Source organism: Rattus norvegicus, chromosome 9, assembly GCF_036323735.1.
Source record: "Rattus norvegicus strain BN/NHsdMcwi chromosome 9, GRCr8, whole genome shotgun sequence".
Taxonomy (NCBI): domain Eukaryota; kingdom Metazoa; phylum Chordata; class Mammalia; order Rodentia; family Muridae; genus Rattus; species Rattus norvegicus.
Genome location: NC_086027.1, coordinates 18,619,134 through 18,644,084, shown reverse-complemented (window position 1 = coordinate 18,644,084; position 24,951 = coordinate 18,619,134). Strand labels below are relative to the sequence as shown.

Below are 24,951 nucleotides of genomic sequence, written 5' to 3'. Positions count from 1 at the left end.
AAGTTAACATCAGGGCTCTATTTCCCCAGAAAGCAGCAAGCAGAATTGATATCAATGCAGAGATTCAAGCCTCCAGCAGTGGAGGCTTTTATTTAGTGGTATAACAGCACAGCCAGTGCCCTGGTTCACAGCCACCCCTACTTTTCAGACTGTCTTCTTGATCCAAGAGGACCAAGGTGCATGGACTGTGGAGAGCCAGCCTGACCGTTGAACGGCGCTCTCATAGTGTCTAGCCGCCGGGAAGAGCCCACACCAGAGCATCGCTCAGATGACAGGTTAAAACTAAAGAAGCAGAAGGAAAAAGTCTGAGCACATATTTAAATTTTCCAGGAGGCAGGAGCAGAGCACAGATGGGCCGTGCCAGGGCTGGGGACTGCCTCAGCTCTGCTCCCAGCACTGCACACCCCGGCTCTGGGCAGACTTAGATGCCACGGAGCGTACTTGTAGTTGGCCCGCAGAGAGGAAGCTACGATCAACAAACCCGTATGTTGAAAGTTCAAGAAGCCACTGTCTCCTCGGTCAATTTGTTTTTCTCTGACAATTGTGACCTGCAGCTGTGTCTTGAGTTTCATCCTTCGAGATTCCTGAACACTTTCTGTTTCCCTAGCAGCAAATAACATTGATTCTTAAATAGTAAAACTCTCCTATTAGTTCCTTTTGTCAAGAAAGCAACTAACGAGGTGAATATCTCTTGCCAGTCCTGGTGAGACAGTTTAGTGGTTAGAGCACTTACTGCAAATGCAAGAAGACCAAAGTTCAAATCCAAGGCATCCCAAGCCGGGCATGGCCATGGGACAGGAGGATTCTGGGAGCCTGCTGGCCAGCCAGAGTAGTCAGATAGGTGAACTCAAAACTGGGTCTCCTTCAGGTTTAGTCTGTCTCAAAAATAAGATGGAAAGCTTTGAAGCAAGACACCTAATGTGCAACACAACACACTTACACACATGCATGCCTAACACACACACACACACACACACACACACACACACACACGTGCGCACACACACTCCTTCTGAACACTTTCTTTCCCCCTTCTCAATCTTATGTCAATCTTGATCTTGGAACAAGTTGAAATCAAAATTGGAAGAAATAACCAATTTAGAATCTCTCTGAAAGCTAATAGGTCTCTGTTTCTGTAGGGAGCAACTACACTCTGTGTCCCCGTCCCACACTTCGGAGTACTCAGCAGCTTTTGGTCACGTGACTGCCTTTGAGGCACCTACCTGTCAATTTCCACTTCTTAGAGTCCTGGCATCTGTCTTTCTCCATGGGTAGCCACCATTGGCTACATCCTCTTTGGCAACAAAGGACAGTAAACGGCTACACCCTGGCAAGGTCCGTCCTGTGCCATGCCAGGAACCAGCTGCCTAAATAGGTAGGCAAATCAGCCTGATTGTAAATCCCGGCAGCCATTCCCCACCCAGGTTCCTTTAAGCCTGGAAACTCAATGGAAGCTGGCATCATAGGAGCTGATCACCCACAAAGCTGTGATGAACTCAAATATTGTAGGAAGGTCTTGGGTTGTAACTCAGTAGCCCAGAGCTTTGCTGGTGTGTAACAGGCCCTGGGTTCTCTCTCTCTCCAGTACTGAAACAAAAGTTAACAGAGAACGTAGCAGAAGGAGCAATGAGAAGAGTAAAACAAGAGATGTTAGTAGCCAAGAGACTTAGCACAATGTGCGGAGGCCGCCCACTCTCCTTTGAAACTTTGCTCCGTGCATTTGGGATCTGGGAAATCATTACTCAGAGTTACATCGCCCGTGGTCATCTCGGGGGATGTCATCTCCTGTCCTCCAGCTCTGGTGTATTCTGTGTGTGAGCAGCTTCTCAAGCTTCAGTCTTGGACCCACCTCCTGGTGGTTCTCCCTACCCACATTGAGCATCAGCCAGTACAGTCCACAGGGCAAAGAGAGCAGAGACTTCAAGGGGTGGAGGAGGGGGTTGCCCAAGCCCTGTGTGTCCTATGATGAATGACCATACCAGGGCCAGCTATGAAGAGGCAGATTAACTTTACTTAGGGTGGTTCAAGGCTTATAAAGTTTTGGGTATGCTGAGGGTAGGAGCGTCCAGCATGGGCAAAGGTCATTGGCTGAGGGCTTAAGGTACCAAAATGCCTCATTAGGATCTGGCTGAACAGGTTCTTGTCAGGAGAAAGGACATTGATCCTGTAACCTAATTAAGGCTACCTGACGTTCCTCGGGTAGAGGCCTGTGGGGGTGCTTAGACTTCTCCAGAAAAGATCAGAGAAGGAGAAGCCCTGCCAATGAAGGGAGTCCTCCAAATTACACCAAGCTTAGAGGTTATCCAGCCATGGTGGACTTTGACCTTAATTAGCAGAGTTTCACCACACCTACTGAGTGCTGGCTGCTACTATTATATCCCCCAAAAATGAAATAACAACACCCAGTTCATTTTACCGGATTATAATGGCACGAAGGGTGTGCCCTTGAAAACATTTTCCACGTATTTATTTATGTGTGAGAATACTGCGGCACAGACGCGGAGGTGAGGGGACCACCTGTGGGATCCGCTTCCCTCCACCACGCGGGTCCCGGAAGTGGGTTGTCTGACTTGGCAGCAGGTAACCATGAGCCACCTCACGGGGCCAGCATCAGTCTCTTACTAATCAGAGCAGCGCTGGGCACACCGCCCCCTGTTCTGCCTGCAGCGTTGTCGGTCTTTGTGGGGAGCTTTGCAGGTTGTTTTTTACAATCAGCCACATCTGCTGATTGTTTTCTTTCATGATTTCTTCCATGGTTTCGCACCTAGGAAGGCCATTTGGACAAATAGCAAAGCAACTTCACTGCTAAGTATCTATTTAATACTTCCCTAAATATTCTTACAGATTTTCTTTATTGTTAACATTTTCACATTGAGTTCACTCGGGATTTATCGTGGAAGACGGCATAAGCCGAGACTCAAAGCAGGGTATCTTTCGAGTAACCTGTTTTCCGACACCTCTCCTGATAATGAAATGCCTTAGAATGAGATGTCTCTTCCTCGCCCAGGAAAACACTTTCAGGTCGTTCAGGAGAAGGCAGATGCATTTTAATCTCATCATAACAGCCTTGACCTGATCATTTCCATTCTTGTATCTCAAAAATAACTTTGCCAGCAGACACCATCATCTAGATATCAGGAAAAAAGCCCACAGTAAAGTGTCAACCCTGTGTCAGCCAGGCAGCCAGTGGGTGCCTAGGGGCAGCGGCTCGCCTGAGTGGGCCGTCCCTCTGGACTCGGCACTCTTCTAAGCAAAATGAACTATTTTTAAATGCTGTCGCACAGCCTGGCTCGGCTTTCTGACTTGCCCAGGAAGAGTTAGTGAAATGCCATCTCTATGGATGGTGGGGGTATTCCACTGTCCTCTGTTGACTGGAGGGGAATGACAGGCAGAAATGGGAAGGGGCCATTATGATGCTAAATTGCTCTGTGCAACAGAGGACTTGCTGGGTCCCTTCTCAACCACCCTGAAAACTAATGAGGGGTGTGCTGAAGGTCACCCAATAGCATCCGGAAGAGAAAACACACAGGGCTGAGATACAGCTCTCCTCACAAGGCAGCCAATCCACTCACAGTGGAAACAGCCTCAGTTCGAGACCTGCCTCCCTTAGTCACAAGATTCTCTAGGCCATATCCATTCTCTGATCCAGTGTCTACACCACAGCTTACCGAAACCTGCTCAAAATACCACAAGTCATTCGGCATTCCTCCCTCAAGTAGATGTCTGCTGTTGGACTGCATTTAAGATGCAGAGATGCTGTCACACATACCTACAAGCAGCCAGCATCACTAATCAGGCATCCAGGGACAAAGCCCAGCCTGGTCCATTTATGTAGGAAAAACAGTAAAAGCCCCAGGCAGCAGCCTGAGTGAGGCTTACAAGGTGGCCAGAGGCAAGAGAGCTCAGGAGTACTGTGGTGAAGACATCCTCACATCTGGGACTGTCCGAAAGTCTGTGGAGGAAAAGGAGACTGGCACCACCACATGCCTTTGGACGGCCTTTGGGCTAGGGTGACCGACTGTGTCGCAGCTACAGTCCTGATGGCTGACTTCAGTAGCCCTGCCTGCTTCTCTGGGTGCAGGTGAAGAAGCCACAGGGACTGAGGGGAGTGGCTCAGCCTGCCCAGTTGTCTGCAGCCACAAAGAAGTGGGGCCAGCACCTTGAGCCCTATTTCTGCAGGGCTCCAAGGTTAGTGTTCAGTCAGAAAGCAGGAAAACCCAACTGAGAATCGAGCACGAATTCGCCACTGTCACACTGCCATGTGGGGTGGGGGGCCATGTATCTTCTCCCAGTTCAAGTTAAGGAAAGGAAGGAGCTCTGAGAACGAAGCTTTCCTAGCTCAGCTTTCCTAGCTGTGGGATAATAAAGGAAGACAAGGCAGAGCCAGCACAGGGAGGTCTTCTGTGCTGATGCTCTCCCCTCTGCCGTGGGGTTCAGTTACAGATGCCTTCGGGAGCTTAGCATGTTTTCTCTCAGTTGCAGAAGAGATTCACGGATGTGTCGTTCAGACTTCACTCCAGTGCCTCTTCATCAGTAGGGCTTTGTCACAGGATCCCCCGTGGATCCCCGAAACTATGGACAGTATTGGACCTGTGTGTGTGTGTGTGTCTGTGTGTCTGTCCGTCTGTCTGTGTCTGTCTACCAAGCTTTTTCCTATGCGTAGATAATCCTTTGCCAATTCGTGTATAAATTAAGTACATTGAGATTAATTGTACATAGTAATAGAATAAAATCATGTTAACAATGTACCTCAAACAATTGCGTGGTTTCCCCTTTTACTCGCAGATATTTTCTCATCTTGTAGCCATCAGGTCCTTCCTTTTTGCTTCTGCTAGTTTCATCCTTCAGTTAGTCTCTCTCTGGCGTACCGTGTGTCAGAGCTGAGTATACCCCACCTTCTCTCAGAGCCTCTCACTCCTGCTGCCCTCGCCTGCTGTCATGTCCTGTGTGGTCAGGTGCAGGTGTCCATGGCTGCCTCGCACGTGTTCGAGACTTCATCAATCATGTCACATCTGAATGGTAGCATTGTGTAGTGTTCCTCCCCATCCTCCAGGTCTTACAGTCCTGAGTACTGCCAACCCTTTCCTGTGCTGTCCCCTGGCCCAGAGCGATGAGGGCTGAACACTCAACATTAGACTTAGCCTCCGCATTCCCTCAGGTTCCAAGTCTCTCCTCTGACTGTCAGCCATTGCCAGATGCGGCTTCTCTGACTAAGGCCAGAGGACTGCGCTGTTCTGTGCCGTCCTTCTTCTTAGTGAGACATAAATTGAAGAGGTGTCATGGCCTCCCATGAATTGCTAACCTCACCATCCTTGCATCTAGGGATCATCATGAAGTAAAGTGAGATGCAGGTACTTACACACTCACACACAGTATACACATACACACAGAGACTCACATACGCACCCATGGACGAACACATGCGTGCCTGCACACACACACACACACACACACACACACACACGCACACGCACACACACACACCCCACCCCCACCCCCCACCGCACCCCCACCCCGCAATACTATGATAGTGTATCTGACATGAAGATTGCCGTTCACGACTGATGGATACACTGTAGCGAGGATGAGTTGCATCCTGGGCCGGCCAGAATACTTTACTGGAAAGTTTCATCAGACTAGCATGAGCAGCCTGTTTAAAACTTAGACGCTGCTTATTTCTAGAGTTTCCGTCTTAACATTTTCACATTATAGTTAACCGAAGATGACTGAAACCTCAAAAACGAAACTAAGTGACAGCAGCAGCCAGGGTGGGGGAGGAGCTAACATGAATCCAAGTGTAAATCCCGCTCCGCTTTCTGTCCTGCAGTACCAGCCGTGTTAAGGGATGTTCCGCTTGCAACACCTCCATGACTCTTCCCATCTTCCTCTATGCAATCGTAGCCAGGGAACAGATAGATAGATTCAACACCGTGACAGATAAATAGTGTAGGGACATAGATGACAGGGTAAAGTCTGACTGATTGATAATAAAGATGGACAATTTATAAACATGGCCGTCCACATGTTATTGCCTACCCTGCCTTCTCACTGAACCCTTTACATATGGTTTGGTGGTGAATGTACTGTCCCATGAAACCACTTATAATAAATGCCCCCCATTTTTCTATAACATCAATGCATGCATTTGCCCATGGAGATGTGTTTCCAGGAGAGATATTGAGATGGGGTTGAACGGTGTCATCCGTGTCCCTCCGTGCACAGCAGCACCCACGTCCCCACACATTTACTTGAGTGTGACACCAGCCATGGCCGTTCTTACCAGCCGGAGAGCAAAGCCGTGGTGCCTCATTGCTCTAATTAGCATTTTTTGACAGCTGGCATAACGGGCTTTCTCGTGTGTCCGCACTCTGTGCTGACTAGCTGGTTGGATTTTCCCCTTTGATGCACAGCAGTTCTCTGTGAGCTCTGGAAGTTGGGCCTTGGTCTACTTTGTCTAGGGATAGGTAGCAGATGTTTCCCTCCAGCTTGTAACTTATTTTAATTTTGCTCTTAAGATTTTCAAAAGAAACCTAAGACTGTTGCTTTTCTCTGTTTCAAAAAAAAGTGTGGCAGGGTAGGGGTGGGGGTGGGGTGGGGGTGGGGGCGGGGTGACTCTAGTTTGCCTGGTTTGTTTGTTTGTTCCTATCTAAGTGATTCAGGAAGTTACTTACTCCTCCTCATTGCGACACTGCCCCAGGATGACACCCAAACATGGCACCACAGAGATTGTTGGTGAAGCACACAGTGTTGGTGAAAGGGGCACAGTGGGTTTCCGTCACTTGCATTAAAGCCAGCAGCCACTGCAAGAAGAAAAACCTGCATTATTCATATGGCCTTTGCCAGGCCTGAGTTCCATGACTTTCCCTGCTAAAGTGGAAGTTTTATCATCAAGTATTCTGATTTGATTGATTTAATCTATATAAAAAAACCATTAATCATGACATTTGAATGATTTGTAATGGTTTTGTTCATTTTTTTATTTATCTGTCTATATGTCTACCTATCTGATCTATCAGTATGTCTATGTCTGTCTATCTGTTTGTATCTGTCAATCAATCATCTTTCTATCAACCTGTCTGTCTGTCTATCTATCTCTCTATTGTGTGCTCATGAGTGTCTGCCACAGCTCACATACGTGAGGACACCGGAGGACCGTTGGTAAGATTCAGTCCTCTCCTTTCACCATGTGCCTCCCATGACCAAACTCAGGCAGTCAAGCTCGGTAGCAGGTGCCATTACTCACTGAGCCATCTCCCCACCCCCTTGAGTAACTCTTGTGTTTTGTTAAGTGGCTTATAAAGTCTGGAGTCTAGGGAACGGGCTGACAGGTGACTGGAACACAGTGGTGGCTCCTCGGCAAGCTCCGGTACGCCTGAACACTCCCTGTTGCCAGACAACAAATGGGAATGACTAGGGAACAGCGAGTGTAGACATGGATGTGGTGCCAAATGAACTCCACAGACAAGAGACACCAAGTCGTAAAGTAGATCGCTTACCTGAACCAGCCACCTAAAATAAGACGCGGTCCCTGCTCAAAGGCTGCAAAATAATCAACACCTTAAAGGGAAAAGTGTGACAGACTCAGCTTTACCTCAGCCCAGGGAGAGATCTAGAACAGCAGCAACAGATGAGAGCCAGAGAGATGGCTCAGTGGCTAAGAGCGTCAGCCTGGGGGTCAGGACCGCTTTGTGGGTTAAAGGACTCTTTCACAGGAGTCACATATAGGCTGTTTACACTATGTAACATTAGCAAAATCAATTGTGAAGTAACAACAAAAACAGTTGTGTGGTTGGGGTCACCACAACATGAGGAACTGTGGTGGCGGCGTCAGGAAGGTCGAGAACCACGGAGCCCAAGGCTCACTGAGATTTACAGACCCCAGAGCTAGACTGGCTTGACCAGTGAGCTCCAGACTTCTGCCTATCACTTATCAGGGGGTTTTCTAGAGTCCAGCGCCATCTCAGCCTGTGTTTATGAGCTCAGGGCCCACTGTGGTTATGGTATTTGAGCAAAATGAGGCCAGCAGGATCAGCCAACATTCCAGCAGACAGCACTAGTTGGACACAGTATGTTAGAAGGGGGGCAGGGAGAATGAAGGGGTAAGGGACACATATTGAGACTGAGTGGGGATGGATATCTCAGTTAGGGCTTCCTTTTCTGTGAGCAGACACCATGACCAAGGAAACTCTTACAAAGGACAACATTTAATTGGGGCTGGCATACAGGTTCAGAGGTTCAGTCCATTATCATCAAGGTAGGAGCATGGCAGCATGCAGGCAGGCATGGTGCAGGCGGAGCTGAGAAATCTACATCTTGATCTGTAGGCAGCCAGGAGAAGACGGACTCTTCCACACTGGGCAGAGCTTGCACTACAGGAGCTCTCAAATCCCGCCTACATAGTGACACACTTCCTCCGACAAGGCCGCACCTCTTAATATAGTAGCACTTCCCATGGGCCAAGCATATTCAAACCACCACAGTGGATATGATCAAGGTACATTATTTGTGTGTATGAAACCGTCAATGAATAAATGAAAGATACTCAATTTTTAAAAAAGATTTGGTCAGTCAGTGCAGAGTCTGGGGCTGTAAACTGCCAGGCTGAAAGCAAACCAGACTTTGCTAATACACCAGCAAGGCCCCTAAGAAATCAGGCTGGTGCTGGTTCCTCAACCTGTGATGGTCAGAAGTTGGTGTATCCCAGTCACCTTATGGGTGACAGCTGTGACGTTTGCTCCCAGTGGGATGACGCTTCAGTTGTCCATGAAGATGGCTACTTCCTGCTGCCCTCCTCATTGGCTGCCTATCTACCCTGATTCCCCAACCCTCACTCTTCCTCCGTGCTTCCTAGCGCTGTGTTCCAGATGAGTCTCCCACACCTGTTTCTGGAAGAAAGCACACTAAGGTTAACTCAATGGCTGTCCTCCATACCTATCACAAAGTAGATATGCAAATGAGGACAGAAAGCAAATAGAGAGGGGCGCAGCCTGAGCCTGAACTAAAGGGAGAAGTCACAAACAGGCCCCTAGCCCCGTGAGAGCGTCCTCTCGATAGCTCGACACTGTTAGGAATGAGGGTTCTGCTTGCTAACCAGATACTCCGTTCTGTCATCTGAGCCACTGTAGCTCACCCATCACCTGCCCCTTACATCAGAATAGTTGGTGGTTTCCTAAGAGCCAGGTTCCCCAACATTGTTAAAATAACACCCCAGAAAGAACTACTGGCATTAGTATGATAACTCACAGAAAACAGATTCCAGTAATTTCTGTGGTACAGAAAGCCATTACATCAAGCACATTCTATTCAACAAGCAACATCCTAGAATCCAACACAACATTCTCACTAGAAATAGGTCATCATGTTCCTCACGGATGCCCATAGGTATGAAGAGAAGGGTTCTGAATATTCATGAAGAAGGCAGACAAGCGTATCTTCAGGGACCCTCCACTTGAAACCCCATAGAAGAGTCTGGGATGACCATGAGCTCTCTGTCTGTCTGTCTGTCTGTCTGTCTGTCTGTCCGTCCCTCCCTCCCTCCCTCCCTCCCTCTCTCTACACACACTCACACACACACACCCCACCCCCCATCTCTCACCACACACGACTCCTAGTCAAGAGCACTTTCAGGTTGAAGCCCCTGATGCCCCTTGGGAGAAAGAACAATCCTGAGATTCCTCTCTTAATTCTTTGGCCACGTCTCTGGCCTCCTGATGCTGTGGACCAAATCTGGATCAGGTGTGTTGGTTTTGGACCCCTTGAGGCCTGGCCAGCATGACCAGAAGAGAGCTGCCTGCAAAACATTAGCTCTTGATATTTTTCAAGAAGGGTGAAAAAGAACACATTTAACTGGATTTCGTTTCTTCAGCATTTTGTGAGTTAGGGTCGGCACGAGTTGGGAATATAATCATCTCAACTGTGTTTGAAAGAATGTCATGCCCTTCCCAGTTTGCAGGGTCTTCTTGCCCCAATAAGCCATCCTGTTCTTGTTCCTGGAGAGGTGACAGCTGTGAAGGAAATTTCTCCCAATGACTCCCACATGTCTCAGACCTCACCAGCCCACAGCGGCCAGAACTGGCCTTCCTTTTTATTCCCAAAAGATTATGGCCAAAGTCCTACTGGCTTTGCCCCTGGAAATTAGTTCACTCCTCTCAAAATAAGTCCCCAGCTGGTCCCTGAAAGGACTGTCCTCTAAAATATCCTGGGGTTTGTGCTTGGAGCCTTTCCCTGCTGGCTTTCTGTATCTAGGTCTGTGCAGCATGGGCTGCCACCTGCTGGGTACACTGGCTTCTGGTGATGGCATCACTGGTGGACACTACAAAGATTAAAAACCCAGTGTCCCTGACCACCACATCTGAGGCTGCTGAGCAGATTTCTCAACACTTGGGTATAGTGAGAATGCCCCAGAGAGTGGCATGGGGCTGACGGAGAGCTGTGACCAAGTGCCAGCATTGCCCTGTCCTTGGGACACTAACTGATCCCGGATGGATGTGTCTCACACAGGCATCTATTAACGTATCCATTCTCTCCTTGATACTGGATTGCTAACCCTGGCAAGAAGGTCTAACCCTGGCAAGAAGGTCTAACCCTGGCAAGAAGGTACATAAGTCATTCTGCAAACTGTGGACTCAGGCAGGCAGGGTGGTGTATGCCTTAAAAGCCAGCACTCAGAAGGCAGAGGCCAGTGGATCCCGGTGTCTTACAGCTAGCCTAGCCTTTGTAGAAAGTTCCAGGGCAGCCAAGACCCTGCCTTTAAAGGAAAAAGAAAAAAAGCAAAACCAATCATGGCTATTCAGAAAGTTCATTAGCAGAGCAAGGCTGCCATTGTCGCTGCTCCTTGTGGCATCTAGTCAAGTTCTCCTGTCGTTCTGACTGCCTTCACTCCAGTGCAAAGTGAGACCAAGATCAGGCTGTATGTCCCACCCGTCGTCCCAGTATCCATTCCCAAGATGCTGAAGCAACTGCCCTGACAGAAGCCGCCCTCTGCAGTAAATGCCCTCTAGATTCTGTAGGTTCTTCTGTGCTATCCTCGAGCCCTGTGGCTCCCACAGTCCTCCCTGCCCTCTTCTGCAGGATTCCCTGAGCTCCGCCTGACGTCTGGCTGTGGTCTCTGCATCTGTTTCCATCAGCTGCTGGATGAAGCCTCCCTGATGACAATTGGACTAGACACCAATCTATGAGTACAGCAGAACACCACTAGGCATCGTTTCACTGACTTTTTTCTTTTGACGGTCATGTTTGGTTCTAACCTGTGTCTCTGGACACCCAGCCTCTGGGTCCTGGCCCTCCAGGCAGTGTCAGGAGTGGGCTCCCCCTTGTGGCATGGTTCTCACAAAGGCTCACAGAGAGACTGAACCAACAGCCAGGGAGACTGCCTGAACTAACTTAGGCCCTCTGTGTATATGTTACTCATGTAGCTTGGCCTCCCTGGACCCCTAACAATGGAGGAGGCTGTCTCTGAGTCTTTTGAAAGATTTTGAGACCCCTTTTCCTCCTACTGGGTTGCCTCGTCCAGCCTTAATACAAGGGGAGATGCCTAGTCTTACAGCAACTTGATATGCCATGTTTGGTTGATGTCCATAACTTTTCTGAATAGAAATGGAGGAGGAGTGGTGAGGGGAACAGAGAGGATGGGGGGGCATTGGTAGGAGAGAAGGAGGGAGGGAAACTGAGGTCAGGATGTAAAAATAATAATAACAATAACAAAATGCTCTCCAGAGAAACAAGAGGCAAGAGGATGTCTGGGCACAAGGAGAGAGTTAAGAGAGGAGGTCAGAAGATCATAGGGGCTGCAAAGTCACTTCTGCAGAGCTGGCCTGCAGGCAGGAGGGCTAGCAAGGCACTAGAGTCACAGTTTATGTCCAGAGGCTACCTAGAGGCAGAAGTTCTTCTACTGTGGGCACTTCAGTCTACTTTTCATTTTTTTTCTTAACGTCCTCAACTGATCAGGTGAGGACCACTACCAGTTAAGGAAAGTTACCAGCTTTATTCCAGGTTCGGTGTGTGTGTGTGTGTGTGTGTGTGTGTGTGTGTGTTATGATATATATACATACTCTTGTGCATGTCTGTGTATTATGGTATGTGTACATGTTTGTGTGTGTTATAATGTGTGTACATGTTTGTGTCTGTCTGTGTGTATGATATGTGTACATGTTTGTGTGTCTGTCTGTGTGTCTCTGTGTTATGTGTACATTTAATGTATGTGTGTTTGTTATATTTGTGCATGTGCATGCGTGCGCGCGCGCACACACACACACACACACACACACACACACACACACACACACGGGTGAATGTTCATGTGGCCACCAGAGGTCTACGTTGGGTGTCTTTCTTGGTTATTTGTCTTGGACATGGTCTTACACTGTACCTAGAACGCCTGGATTTAGCCAGGCTGGCTGGCTCTTCTGTCTCCACTCGCCTTTAACACTGGGCTTGCAAATACATACTGCCACGCCTAGCTTTTACACACATTCTAGAGCTCCAAATTTAATGTTTCCACAGCAGGTGTTACCCCGGACAAGCCATCTCTCCATCCCCAAAATCTGCTGACTTCAATAGAATATAGACAAGTTGGGAGAAGCATTTAGGTACCAAACTCCAGCCAAGTTGACACATCAAATTCACCATCAACCCAGACATAGCTATTTAGGGTTGAGGTTGGGAGTGGGGAGAACCTCTTACTTGCCAGCTATGCTCTGTATTTCGGGACTCAGAGTTCAGAACCAAACCCCTAAGTCTTGCCATGAAGCACCTGTGCTTGAGATAGTTCCTGCTTAGACTCCTCCCCAGGAAACATGGTGGATATTCACTGTATGTGCGCAGACCTCAGAAGATTCGCTAGATGTCTCCTCAGAGATAATATCCAGATTCCCCTGAAGAGAGCTGAAGCTGGAGATTACAGTCCTCCCAAGATCAGTGACCCTGGTCTCCTCCTGGAGAGCCTGCTAGCCCACTGGAACAGGTCTCCTCCCAGATGCCTGCCTCTAGGCCGGCCGCTAAAGATAAATGGACTGCATGAGCAAGGCCAGCTTCTGCTACTGTGAGAATTGCAAGCAGGTGCTAAGCCCCCAGAATGACACCCAGGTCTCCTAGTTCTCTCAGTCATTCATTCAGAGATGGAGGTCTCACTCTACAGCCAGAGTGTGAAGTCTGAAACAGAGACGTTCACAGTCCTAGCTCAGCTTCCCCGAGTACCGGGAGTGCAGGCAGGTGTCATGATGCCTGGCCCCACATCATGAGTGCAGTAGTCCACCTGCCGCTAGCCACGAAGGACCAGTACCTCCCTGTGTTATAAAAATTCATCATTGAGGAAAAGCTGTGTATACGAAAGACTAAATTGGGTCTGCTAGTAAGTCTAAGAAAATGCCCACTATGCAGATTCGTGAAGAGAAATTCGTAAAGCCAGTAAACTAAATAACTGTATTAACTGTATAACAAGACTGTAGCTCAATGGTAATTGCCTAGCATGCATAAGGCCCTAGGTTTTATCCCTGCATAGAAAAACGTGTGTGTGTGTGTGTGTGTGTGTGTGTGTGTGTGTGTGTGCGCACACACACACACACACACACAGGGGTGGGGGGAGAGAGAGACTTGAACAGCATCTTAAGGACAACCGGTTTGTCCTAATACTTCTGTCATGTGACCCACGCTTTCTTCATCCTTGGGTGTGGTAGGTTTTCAGGCTCCCTCTCCCCTGAAGTCTCGACACAGCTCATCAGTCAGCACCGTTTTCCTGTGCTGTGGCTTCTCCACTGCCTCTTGCTTTTCTTCCTCACTCAGCAGACACTTTCCTCGCACTGTCAGCCTTTGGAGATGCAGGACTCAAACCTGTGTGGTGTCCTTCCCTCTGACACATTCCTGCACCTTTGAGGGGTGAGGAGGTGGAAGCTCTGGGCTGTGTGCTTCAAGCTTCCCTCTTCTCCCAGCCACACTACAGACACCCCATACAGCCCCCTCCTCTGCCTCCGCCACCCTCCCTGGTTATGTGTCTGCATTGCCTGTTACTTCTGGCTCCCTGTTTCTTTATTGTCCCACAAGTGAGCTGGTAGGGTCTCACTGGGACCGAACTCTGAAAGATTGGGCTAGAATTGCACACTGGCAGAATTCGTGTTGAGAGACAGAGAACACCACTTCCTAGAAGCCTGGCTCCTGCAGGACGGCAGCCAGGTTCATCTCTGCCTCCCCTCCCTTCCTCTCTCCTTTGAAAACCTTTAGACAAAAGCAGCTAAGTCTGTTTTCTGAAGAAAGTAACGGGGTAAGGGTCAGAATCATCACAGGCCCCCAGAATGGGACCATTAACCACCAGCATTTCAAGCAAGCTTATTAAAAAGCCATTTGCTTCCAATTATAGAAATCAATCATATCTGACTATAAAGGACTGTGAACAGACCCCATTACTGATGAAAGGGACAGAGAGCTGTAAGATAAGTCATCAGAAGGCAGAAAGGCTTGGGGGATGTGAGCTGAATGGGACCCGGATTTGGACCACTGTGAGGCTACAATGAGTGCGTCCTCCCCAGGGAATGGAGGCTTTCGGGGAAGCCTGCGGGCCTCAAGACACCCTGTTCATGAAGGCCTGAGAGCTGTCTCCACCAACAAGAACAGAGGGAGACTCAAAGGTCACACCTTATTGTGACAAAATTACAGCCTCAGACAACTGGATCTCACCCCCTTTCTATTGCTGCCACTACCATGACTGCCTCTTACCACACACATCAAAACAGTATGCAATACTCTGTTTGATTTTTCTAATTCTACAACAACTTAGAAAAATAGATGAGTGGGAGGGCAGGGGACATTCACATGCATGCACTCAAGCCACCCTGTGTGTGTGCAGGCACATGTGGGTGGAGGGTGGACAGTCTCAGCTGTCACAGACCAGGTGCCATACACCTTATTTTTAAAGAATTATTTATTATACATATCTGAGTGCACTATAGCTGTCTTCAGACACATCAGAAGAGGGCATCGGATCCCATTACAGATGGTTGTGAGCCACCATGTGGTTGCTGGGAACTAAACTCAGTACCTCTGGAAGAGCAGTCAGTGCTCTTAACGGCTAAACCATCTCTCCGACCCCCACTTCTTTTTGTTAAGACAGCATACCTCACTGGGAAAGTCTCAGCAAGTCAGCTAGGCTGGCCGGCCAGGGATACCCATCGATCTCGCTGTCTGCTCCTTCCAACTGTGGGTGTCAGCATACACCACGATTTGTATGTTTGTTTGTTTACAAGGGTTCTAGAGATAACACTCAGGTCCTCATGCTTGAAAAAGATATACTTTAAATTTACCAAAATGGTATTAATGCCAGTATACTAAAAGCAATAGTGACAGGACTGAGGGTGCGGCTCCGTGGCAGAGTGCTTGCTGAGCATGCGTGTAGCCCGGTTCCACCCCAGCATCAGGTCTGAGCATGCGTGTAGCCCGGTTCCATCCCCCAGCATCAGGTCTGAGCATGCGTGTAGCCCGGTTCCAGCCCCAGCATCAGGTCTGAGCATGCGTGTAGCCCGGTTCCATCCCCAGCATCAGGTACTTACACAAAAGCACCCTAACTGTGTTTCACTCACTGTCGTCCTAGCCTCTTAGCACTTTGTTTTCATGAAGAAACTCAAAGAGATCAAGTAACCCACGTGCAGGTAACAAGCGTCTGTAACCAGCACTAATACACCTGTCCCCAAAGCCCGTGTTCCTTCCATCTTCCATCCCAGGCCCAGCGCTGCCTCTGTGGTTCTCCGGGCCTTCGCCACTGCCCAGCTGTCTCTGAAGACCTACTCTGCCTATCTGCATTTCACCTCCGCCGTGATCCCCCAGTTTCCCACGAGCTCCTCCCACCCTTATGCTCAGCCCTTTGACTCCCGCTAATTACCGGCCCAGGTTACACTCACATATCTGAACTCCATGATAAGCAACTGCAGACACAGTGTCAAGGGCGGCTAAGAGTGCGGACTATGACTTCAGAGACGCAACTGATTCATGCGCCAAGAAGCAGGCGAGACTCATTTACGCTTCCTGCTACTGGGGATTGAACTCAGGAGGACTTTATACACACTGCTCAAGCAATATACCCCTGAGCTACATTCTACCTATCTGTCCTACCTGCCTACCTATCTATCCATCCACTTCAGTGTTTTGCCTGCGTGTGTAGGTGTGTATTGAATGCATGCAGTGCCCACAGGGCAGGGGAGAACATCAGATGCCCTGGAACTGAAATCGCAGACAATCGTGAGCCCTTGTGTGCATGCTGAGAACTGACCCCAGGTCCTCAGCAGGAATAAGTGCTCCTAAGTGCTGAGCCAACTCTCTGGCTCTCCGAGAGGTGTTCAGGCCCGAGATTGATCCCATTTCTACTCTGTCAGTCTTGTGGTTCCAAGGGTATCATGCTGTCCGTCTTCTGCATAGGGAGAAAAGTTCCTACAGGCACGTGCTTCTGGTGAGGCGATTGTTCACCCCTGCTGGCTGAACCAGGGTGGGTTTCTTCCTTCTGGCTTTTTGTCAGCACTAGTTAATATAAAATGAAAAGACCGAGTCTTAATTTACAGTGGAAGAGTGTGGTGTGTATATCAAAAAATAACTAATTTCAAATGGACAGTTTTTATGTCTTAATCTAAGTCTTTAAAACTATACACATTTGTAAAACCCACATGTGAGTGCTTAGGGCTGCTTTGAGACCCCTCTGCTGAAGTGAACTCTGCCTCCTGTCTCCAGTTAGTGAGGAACTTCTAAACAGTGCTTCCAGTGCAAACAGAGGGACACTAGAAACAAGGAGCTTGCACTGGTGTTGATGAACCACGGATGTCACCAGGCACCCCAGCGAGTGTGCCCTGTTCTACCCTCAAGAATGTATGGCAGAGCATCAAAGGGCACCACCCAGGCCTGGCCCTTGGCCCAGACAGCACCCTAACATCCAGAGGAAAACTGTGGTAGACTCTATTTGTGCCCCTACTAGGGTAAGCCCAGAAAGCTGGCTTTGCTCCTTCTTAGCTGAGGCGGGACCCTCCCAGTATCTAAAGTGACATGTTTTAGGGGGTGAGGGGCACAAATACTATCTAAGTGCTGTGCCTCACGGCCTCATGGCATTGACCTGTGCATGCTAAGCAGAGAATGCGTGCTGCCTCCTGTGCCCGCTCTGTCAGTTCAAGCTTTAGCAACTGTACCTAGCAACCCTCTGACTGTGTGTACGGCATATTCACACAGAATGGAACAGTGACATCGGGAAGCAGCTTAGCTTAGCAGAGCATATGCACACACATGTCAAATGCACACACATGTGCCAATCCCGTGTGACTCTGATGATAACACGGTTAGCCGCAGTGAACACCCCCTAGAAAGAAACTGAGTCTCCCAGTCACAGCGTTTCCTGGGTCTCTTTTAAAAAATAAATGAGAACATTCCCCAAAATGTGTTCACTGTGCAGCGTTCAGATGATAAGAGCTGTCTCGGGAGCCAGGATGTTGTCTGGTGACTTCATCCAAGGCTGAGGACCTCATCAATTACAGGGAAGAGCCTGCCCTTTGCAGGACAGCCAAGGTGTTGAGCATCTTTCGGGAATCCCTGGGGGAGGATTGCTCCAGTGGGGGTTCTGGTTTCCTGTCAGAGTGGGCTGTGAATGTGTTACTTTATCACCGACGACAACACTGAGTAAACTAAATGGAAGAACAGAGCAGCCGAGCTCCGGAGAATGGAAATGCCATTTTGGAATGAATGGGCTTCAAAATGTTTGCCTTGAGGCTGGAGAGAAGCCCAATGCTGTCCTTGTAGAAGCCAGAGTTCAGTTCCCAGCTCTCACCTTAAGTAGTTCATAACCACCTCTAATTCCAGCTCCAAGAGATCTGACACTCTGACCTCTACATATCACACACACACACACACACACACACACACTACATACACACACACACATACACACACAATACACACACACAATACACACACATACACACACATACACACATACATAATACACACATACACACACATACACTCACATACACAATACACACACATAGACAATACACACACACATACACTCACATACACAGTACACACACACATAGACAATACACACACACACACACAGTTTTTGCTATCATTTAACAAAGCAGAGGACTCTGTATACATATTCATTTCTTTAAAAATAAAAACTTAGTTTATGTGTGTAGGGTAAAAGCTCTGAGCCCACTTCCAGGTTTGTAAATTCACCAAAATCCACCAGTCCCTGGACTTACTTCGAAATCCCACCAATCTCCACCCTGGAAGACTCCACCCACTAGAAATGCTGTATGAAGCTTGGATCCTGCTCAGTGCCTGAGCAGAGACAGCCACCCTGTCGTATCTCTCCCAACAAATCTCTAAGTGAGGTTTGTTGTGTGGTGTGACTTTGTGGTACTCCTCGGCTCCCGATTACCAGGCTACCTTTCCCCTCCGAGCTACAACACTCACAATGCACTTACAGTGTGCATGCATATTTTCTTAAATGTGCACCTCCACATGCACGCCCAGTGTCCTCCGAGGCTAGAAGAGAGCTTCAGTCAGGTCCCCTGGAACTGGAGTTCCAGACGCTTGTGTGCCACCTTGGGGGTTCTGGGAACCAAACCCAGGTCCTCTGGAAGAGCAACACATGCTCTAACCACTGAGCACCTCCCCAGCCCCTCCATCCATTTCTTCATTTCCTTTTTCTCCTTCCTGCCTTCTGTTGAAATCTGACACCCTCTCCCTACAACACCAACCCTGCCTTTCTTTTTTTTTTTTTTTTTTTTTTTTTTGAGGCCTATCAGCACCTGTGACATCATTTATTTGGTGTACAGAGCACCAATATTGAACTCTGGTTTGAGCACCCTGCTAGGCAGTGACATTCACAGGCTCTTAGACCATAAATTCAGATTTGACTTATTCAGTTATCACCAGGCAAACCCATGATCTCCGGGGAGCCAGTGGGTGGCGAAATCAGTTCGATCAACTTGTAAATGGAGCGGGGCTCCTTTTGTCCATCCTCTTTTTTTTTTTTTTTTTTTTTTATTAACTTGAGTATTTCTTATATACATTTCAAGTGTTATTCCCTTTCCCGGTTTCCGGACAAACATCACCCTCCCCCCTCCCCTTCCTTATGGGTGTTCCCCTCCCAACCCTCCCCCCATTGCCACCCTCCCCGCATAGTCTAGTTCACTGGGGGTTCAGTCTTAGCAGGACCCAGGGCTTCCCCTTCCACTGGTGCTCTTACTAGGATATTCATTGCTACCTATGGGGACAGAGTCCAGGGTCAGTCCATGTATAGTCTTTAGGTAGTGGCTTAGTCCCTGGAAGCTCTGGTTGCTTGACATTGCTGTACTTTTGGGGTCTCGAGCACCTTCAAGCTCTTCCAGTTCTTTCTCTGATTCCTTCAACGGGGGACCTATTCTCAGTTCAGTGGTTTGCTGCTGGCATTCGCCTCTGTATTTGCTGTATTCTGGCTGTGTCTCTCAGGAGCGATCTACATCCGGCTCCTGTCGGTCTGCACTTCTTTGCTTCATCCATCTTGTCTAATTGGGTGGCTATATATGTATGGGCCACCTGTGGGGCAGGCTCTGAATGGGTGTTCCTTCAGTCTCTGTTTTAATCTTTGCCTCTCCCTTCCCTGCCAAGGGTATTCTTTTTCCTCATTTAAAGAAGGAGTGAAGCATTCACATTTTGATCATCCGTCTTGAGTTTCCTTTGTTCTAGGGATCTAGGGTAATTCAAGCATTTGGGCTAATAGCCACTTATCAATGAGTGCATACCATGTATGTCTTTCTGTGAGTGGGTTAGCTCACTCAGGATGATATTTTCCAGTTCCAACCATTTGCCTACGAATTTCATAAACTCGTTGTTTTTGATAGCTGAATAATATTCCATTGTGTAGATGTACCACATTTTCTGTATCCATTCCTCTGTTGAAGGGCATCTGGGTTCTTTCCAGTTTCTGGCTATTATAAATAAGGCTGCGATGAACATAGTGGAGCACGTGTCTCTTTTATATGTTGAGGCATCTTTTGGGTATATGCCCAAGAGAGGTATGGCTGGATCCTCAGGCAGTTCAATGTCCAATTTTCTGAGGAACCTCCAGACTGATTTCCAGAATCAACCCTGCCTTTCTTTCCTGTCTAGTCCTGCCATGGCTGCCTCTCTCTACACCTTTATTCTTAGTGGTTTAAAAGAGCAAACACGGGCTGGAGAGATGGCTCAGCGGTTAAGAGCACCCGACTGCTCTTCCAGAGGTCATGAGTTCAATTCCCAGCAACCACATGGTGGCTCACAACCATCTGTAAAGAGATCTGATGCCCTCTTCTGGTGTATCTGAAGACAGCTACAGTGTACTTATATATAATAAATAAATAAATCTTAAAAAAAAAAAAAGAGCAAACACAATATGAGTAGTTACAACTCTACCCTCCCAGCTAAACCTAGTGTGGTGGCTCTGTTGTTGTTCTGTATTTCTTTCCCTTTCTACATGTGTGTGTGCATATGCATGTGTGTGCATCTGCATGTGGGGAATACTCATCTATAAGTGTGTGCATGTGTGTCAGGGTGCAAGGCTGGTGCCAGCAATCACCCTAGATTGCTTGTCTAGCCAATCAAACCCAGAGCTATGGCTAGTCTTGCCAGCCAGCTTGCTCTGGGCACCCCTGTCTTGGCCTTCAGAAGCTGGAATTACAGGAAACCAGCCACTGTCACCTGTCATCTTTAGGGGTTCTGAGGACTAGAGCTCAGGCCCTCACAGATGCACAGCAAATGCTTTAATCACTAAACCACCTTCCCATAGCCCCCTACCACCCTGCCTCCATCTTGCTTAGATTTAGTGCCCATCCCCTCTCTTTCTGTCCGTCTGTCATCTCTCCCTCTCTCTGTCTCTCTCTGTCTCTCTGTCTCTGCCTCTCTCTCTCTCTCTCTCTCTCTGCCTGTCTCTCTCTCTCTCTCTCTCTCTCTCACACACACACACACACACACACACACACTTACTCACGCATGTGCACACACAGTCTTTCATGGTCAAACACTAAATCCTCAGTCTTGTCTGCCAGCACTCTCTTCCACCCACAGCCTTCCTCCTTGCCAACCATCTCAGCCTGGATGCTTGCACAGTTCTTAGCGTGCCAGACCCTGTTTCCCTATTTTAAACATCTTACATAGGGGCCCCAATTCAATCCTCACATACATACTGTTATCCCCATTCTTCTGCTGAGGAAACAAAGGTGCACTGACCCTGTTCCAAGTTGCAGTTAACAACCTGCCTGGTGTTCAAGCCAATGAGGCTGGCCCCAGGGTCACCTAACTGCTAGGATGGCCTCTGCATGCCATCCCTTCGAAAAGAAAAGGGCGTGCTAACATTGGCCCTCCTATGAGTCTGCGCTGGGCCTTCATCAGGTAAGGCCGATGATTTCTCTTGTCCTCTGGCATCATGCATAGCCCCGCCCAGGGCCATGAACACTGGTCAGTAGGGGCGAGGTGGCTGAGTACCGGCCTGGTTTCCCCGTGCTCTAGGATGCAAGTGTGCGGTGGCCCCGCAGTGAGGTCTTGCAGTCAAGTCGTGGAGCACAGCCACTAGCACTGACAACAATGTGTAATGTTTGGGGGTTTATGGGGCCTCTCTGGCCCACAACTCAGAGTGATGTAACCCATTCCTGACACTGGGGGTTTTATTTGGTGATATATGGTGTCTGCTTGGGGGTATTGTTTCCACATTAAATGGTGACTTCACTGAAACCCCTTTTAAGTGTGTACGTATTATAGGAAGCTTCTGCAGGAGTGGTTTCTCTATGGCTTTTCAAAGGCCTGTGATAGTAGTCGCCTCTCTCCGCATTCCCTCCTCTGTCCTGCCTTCTTCTGCTCCTAATAATCCTCTCACTCTAATGTCTCCTTCATTTTTTATTTCCCCTTCCTCGGGAGACTCCCCTGTACCTGACTAGCTGCCTAACCGCCATGAACATCCTAAACAAAACACAGATATTCAATGCACACGGAATAGCATCTGCACACGAGAGAAGACAAGAGATGGCTACAGCCCTCAGGATAACGATCCCTAGTTCTGTCTACTGACCTGCAAGATTCTTACTTTTATATTTCTTAACAGTCGGATGATATTCTATTGTGTAAGCATACCACATTTTACCGTTCGTTCTTCAGTCGTTAGACACCTAGGCTCTTTCAAGTTTCCTGCTGTTATGACCATCAGTGAGAGTGCATGCCACCTCATTGTCCTTGAGGGGCCTCATCACGCCTAGAGCCTCTGTCGTGGGTGTGTAGACAGTATGGCAGCACCACACTGAAGAAGAGAGGCCAAGGCTGAGCAGAAACTCTCGTCACATATACTGCTTCCTGCCTAGGGTCGACAGAGGTCTGATCATGTTAGTGGAGTGGGGACATGGGGACAACCCAGTTGTTTAGACTTAAGGACACAGGGTACAGTGCTGAGCAATGCGCCATGGCTGCTTATAGCAGCTAGAAACTGAGAAAAAGGTGCACACAGAGGCATCTGGGCAAATGTCAGAGCATAGCGTGAACTAGAACATTTTATTAACCTAACAGTATTGTGTGTGTGTGTGTGTGTGTGTGTGTGTGTGTGTGTGTCTGTACTCCCTCTGTCTATCCATCCATCCATCCGTCTGTCTGTCCATCTGTCTGTCTGTGTTATGGCAGAGAAGGAATGCCGGGGATAGAATCCAGGCATCTTTGTTTTCAATGTAACTTTTTATTTTGAGACATGGTCTCACTAACTTGCCCAAGATGACTTTGGCCTTGCCAGCCTCCTGCCTCAGTATTCCAAGCAGCTAAGCTTAACAGACATTACTTCCATGGCTTGAGCATTACACAGAAAACTTTGAAACAAATGTAAGGACACAGATGATAAAAGGACTTACATCGGGGCTGGGGATTTAGCTCAGTGGTAGAGCGCTTACCTAGGAAGTGCAAGGCCCTGGGTTCGATCCCCAGCTCCGAAAAAAAGAACCAAAAAAAAAAAAAAAAAAAAGGACTTACATCAAGTCTGTTAGAATGGCTGCCTACCGGGAGAAGATGAGGGTAAGAAAAGAAAGAGGCACGAGGCATGGGGATAAAAATACATATGTACAAAGCTGACCACAGTGGCACATGCCTTCAATCCCAGCACTCAGGAGACAGAAACAGGCAAATTTCTGTAGGTTCAAGGGCAGCCTGGTCTACATAGCAAGTTCCAGGCCAGCTAGAGCTAAGTGGGACTCTCTCGAAATACATACATACATACATACATACATACATACCACGCACATATATACATACATACATAGTACATACATAACACATACATGGTACATACATAACACATACATACATAGTACATACATAACACATACATACATACATACATAGTACATACATAACACACATACATACATACATATACATACATAACATACATAGTACATACATAGTACATACATAACACATACATACATAGTACATACATAACACACACATACATACACACTCTGACATATACATATTGTCTTATTCTATTGCTGTGAAGAGACACCATGAACAAGACAACTATTATAAAAGAAAGCATTTAGTTGGGGGTCTGTTTACAACCTTTGGGGTTTAGCCCATTTCTGTCATGGCAGAGAGCATGGTGGCATGCAGGCTGACACTGGAGCAGTAGCTGAGAGCCACATGCCAATGTGCAGGTGGTGGGGTGAGGTGGGGAGTGGGGAGAGAGACTCTGGGTTTGGCATTGGCTTTTTCAAACATTATTTGAGGATGAATTACCTGATTTTAAGCCTTCAAAAGGGAGAGACAGACAGAGAGAGAGAGAGAGAGAGAATAAATACACACGTTTGTGTACACACATGAATGCCTGTGTGTATGACTGCATACTGTACACATTTGTATACATGTGTCTACACCTATAGGTACGTATAGTAAGATTAACCAGCTCTCTGGAACATCTGTCTTTCGGAACGCACTCGTGATTCAGCTACTGACTTAGCTCTCCTTTCTAACATTATGCACGCAGATTATATCAGCCTTTATGTGTTCTCCTCCTTTTCCCGAAGCACACCTACTCACTGTCCGGGCTCTTTCTCTTTATGGCCACTCCTCCCTGCCGACAGAGCCTCTAGCCACGCCCGAACCAGAGCCAGCTCTGCTAGACAATAAGGACTGCCTCACAGTGCCACCAGGACATGGCAGCTCCTGCTGTAGAGATGCTAAGCCATGCAACAGGAGGGAGGCCGGACTGGTACGGCTCGCTTCCTCCCTTCCTCCGCCCTCTGTCTCCAGCCTTGGGCTTACAGTGGGGCGAGAGCCAGAGCACCATGCACAAAGAAAGCTCCAGGAGTGTTGTGTTTCTCCCACCCCCAGGCTGGTGGCGAGCCTCACCTCAGTTTGCACAGTGCACTTCCGGTTGCCTTCCTCCTTCTGGAGCCAAGAAGCCTGGCGGCTCCAGGCTCCGGCTCAGTTCATGTTGTAGATTTCTGCTCTGCTTCCAGACTTCAGAAGCATGCCTTAAAGCCTGAGCCAGCAGAGCCTTCTTACTGTTCTTTTTGTGTTTCCTGAACCACAGCTGTACTGAGCAGAGATGGCGTCCATACTTCAACAGACTTTAGAGTTATACTAAAGAGCCCAGTGGGCTATACATTAGCTGCGTTAGTGAGCGGAGGTCTGGTCTGATTGTAAGCCTTCAAAAGACTTACATACTTCTGTTTGTTGGAGATCCACCTAAGGATTACACATTTAATTTATTCCAGGCCCATTATTTTTACAAACAGCTCCAAGGGCTCTGATGCACTGGTTACCTCAGATCTTGTTGCTATTACAGAGAAACTGGTCTCCTCAGCATTATAGATTCAGAGCCTCAACCATGACCTCCTGTTACAGAGCAAGCCCCTCCCTCCAGACAGGGAGCATCGTTGATATATTCTTCCCATGCCCAGTTCTAAGGCTTGTGAGGCTCTGCTCTTATGTACC

General features: G+C 48.2%; 1 protein-coding gene across 1 annotated transcript in view; it reads left to right on the top strand.

Annotated features, from left to right (window-relative positions):
* Kif6 (kinesin family member 6) overlaps window positions 1-24,951 on the top strand; it is a 296,865-nt gene that overhangs the window by 226,705 nt on the left and 45,209 nt on the right. The gene's annotated exons all lie outside the window — the stretch shown is intronic.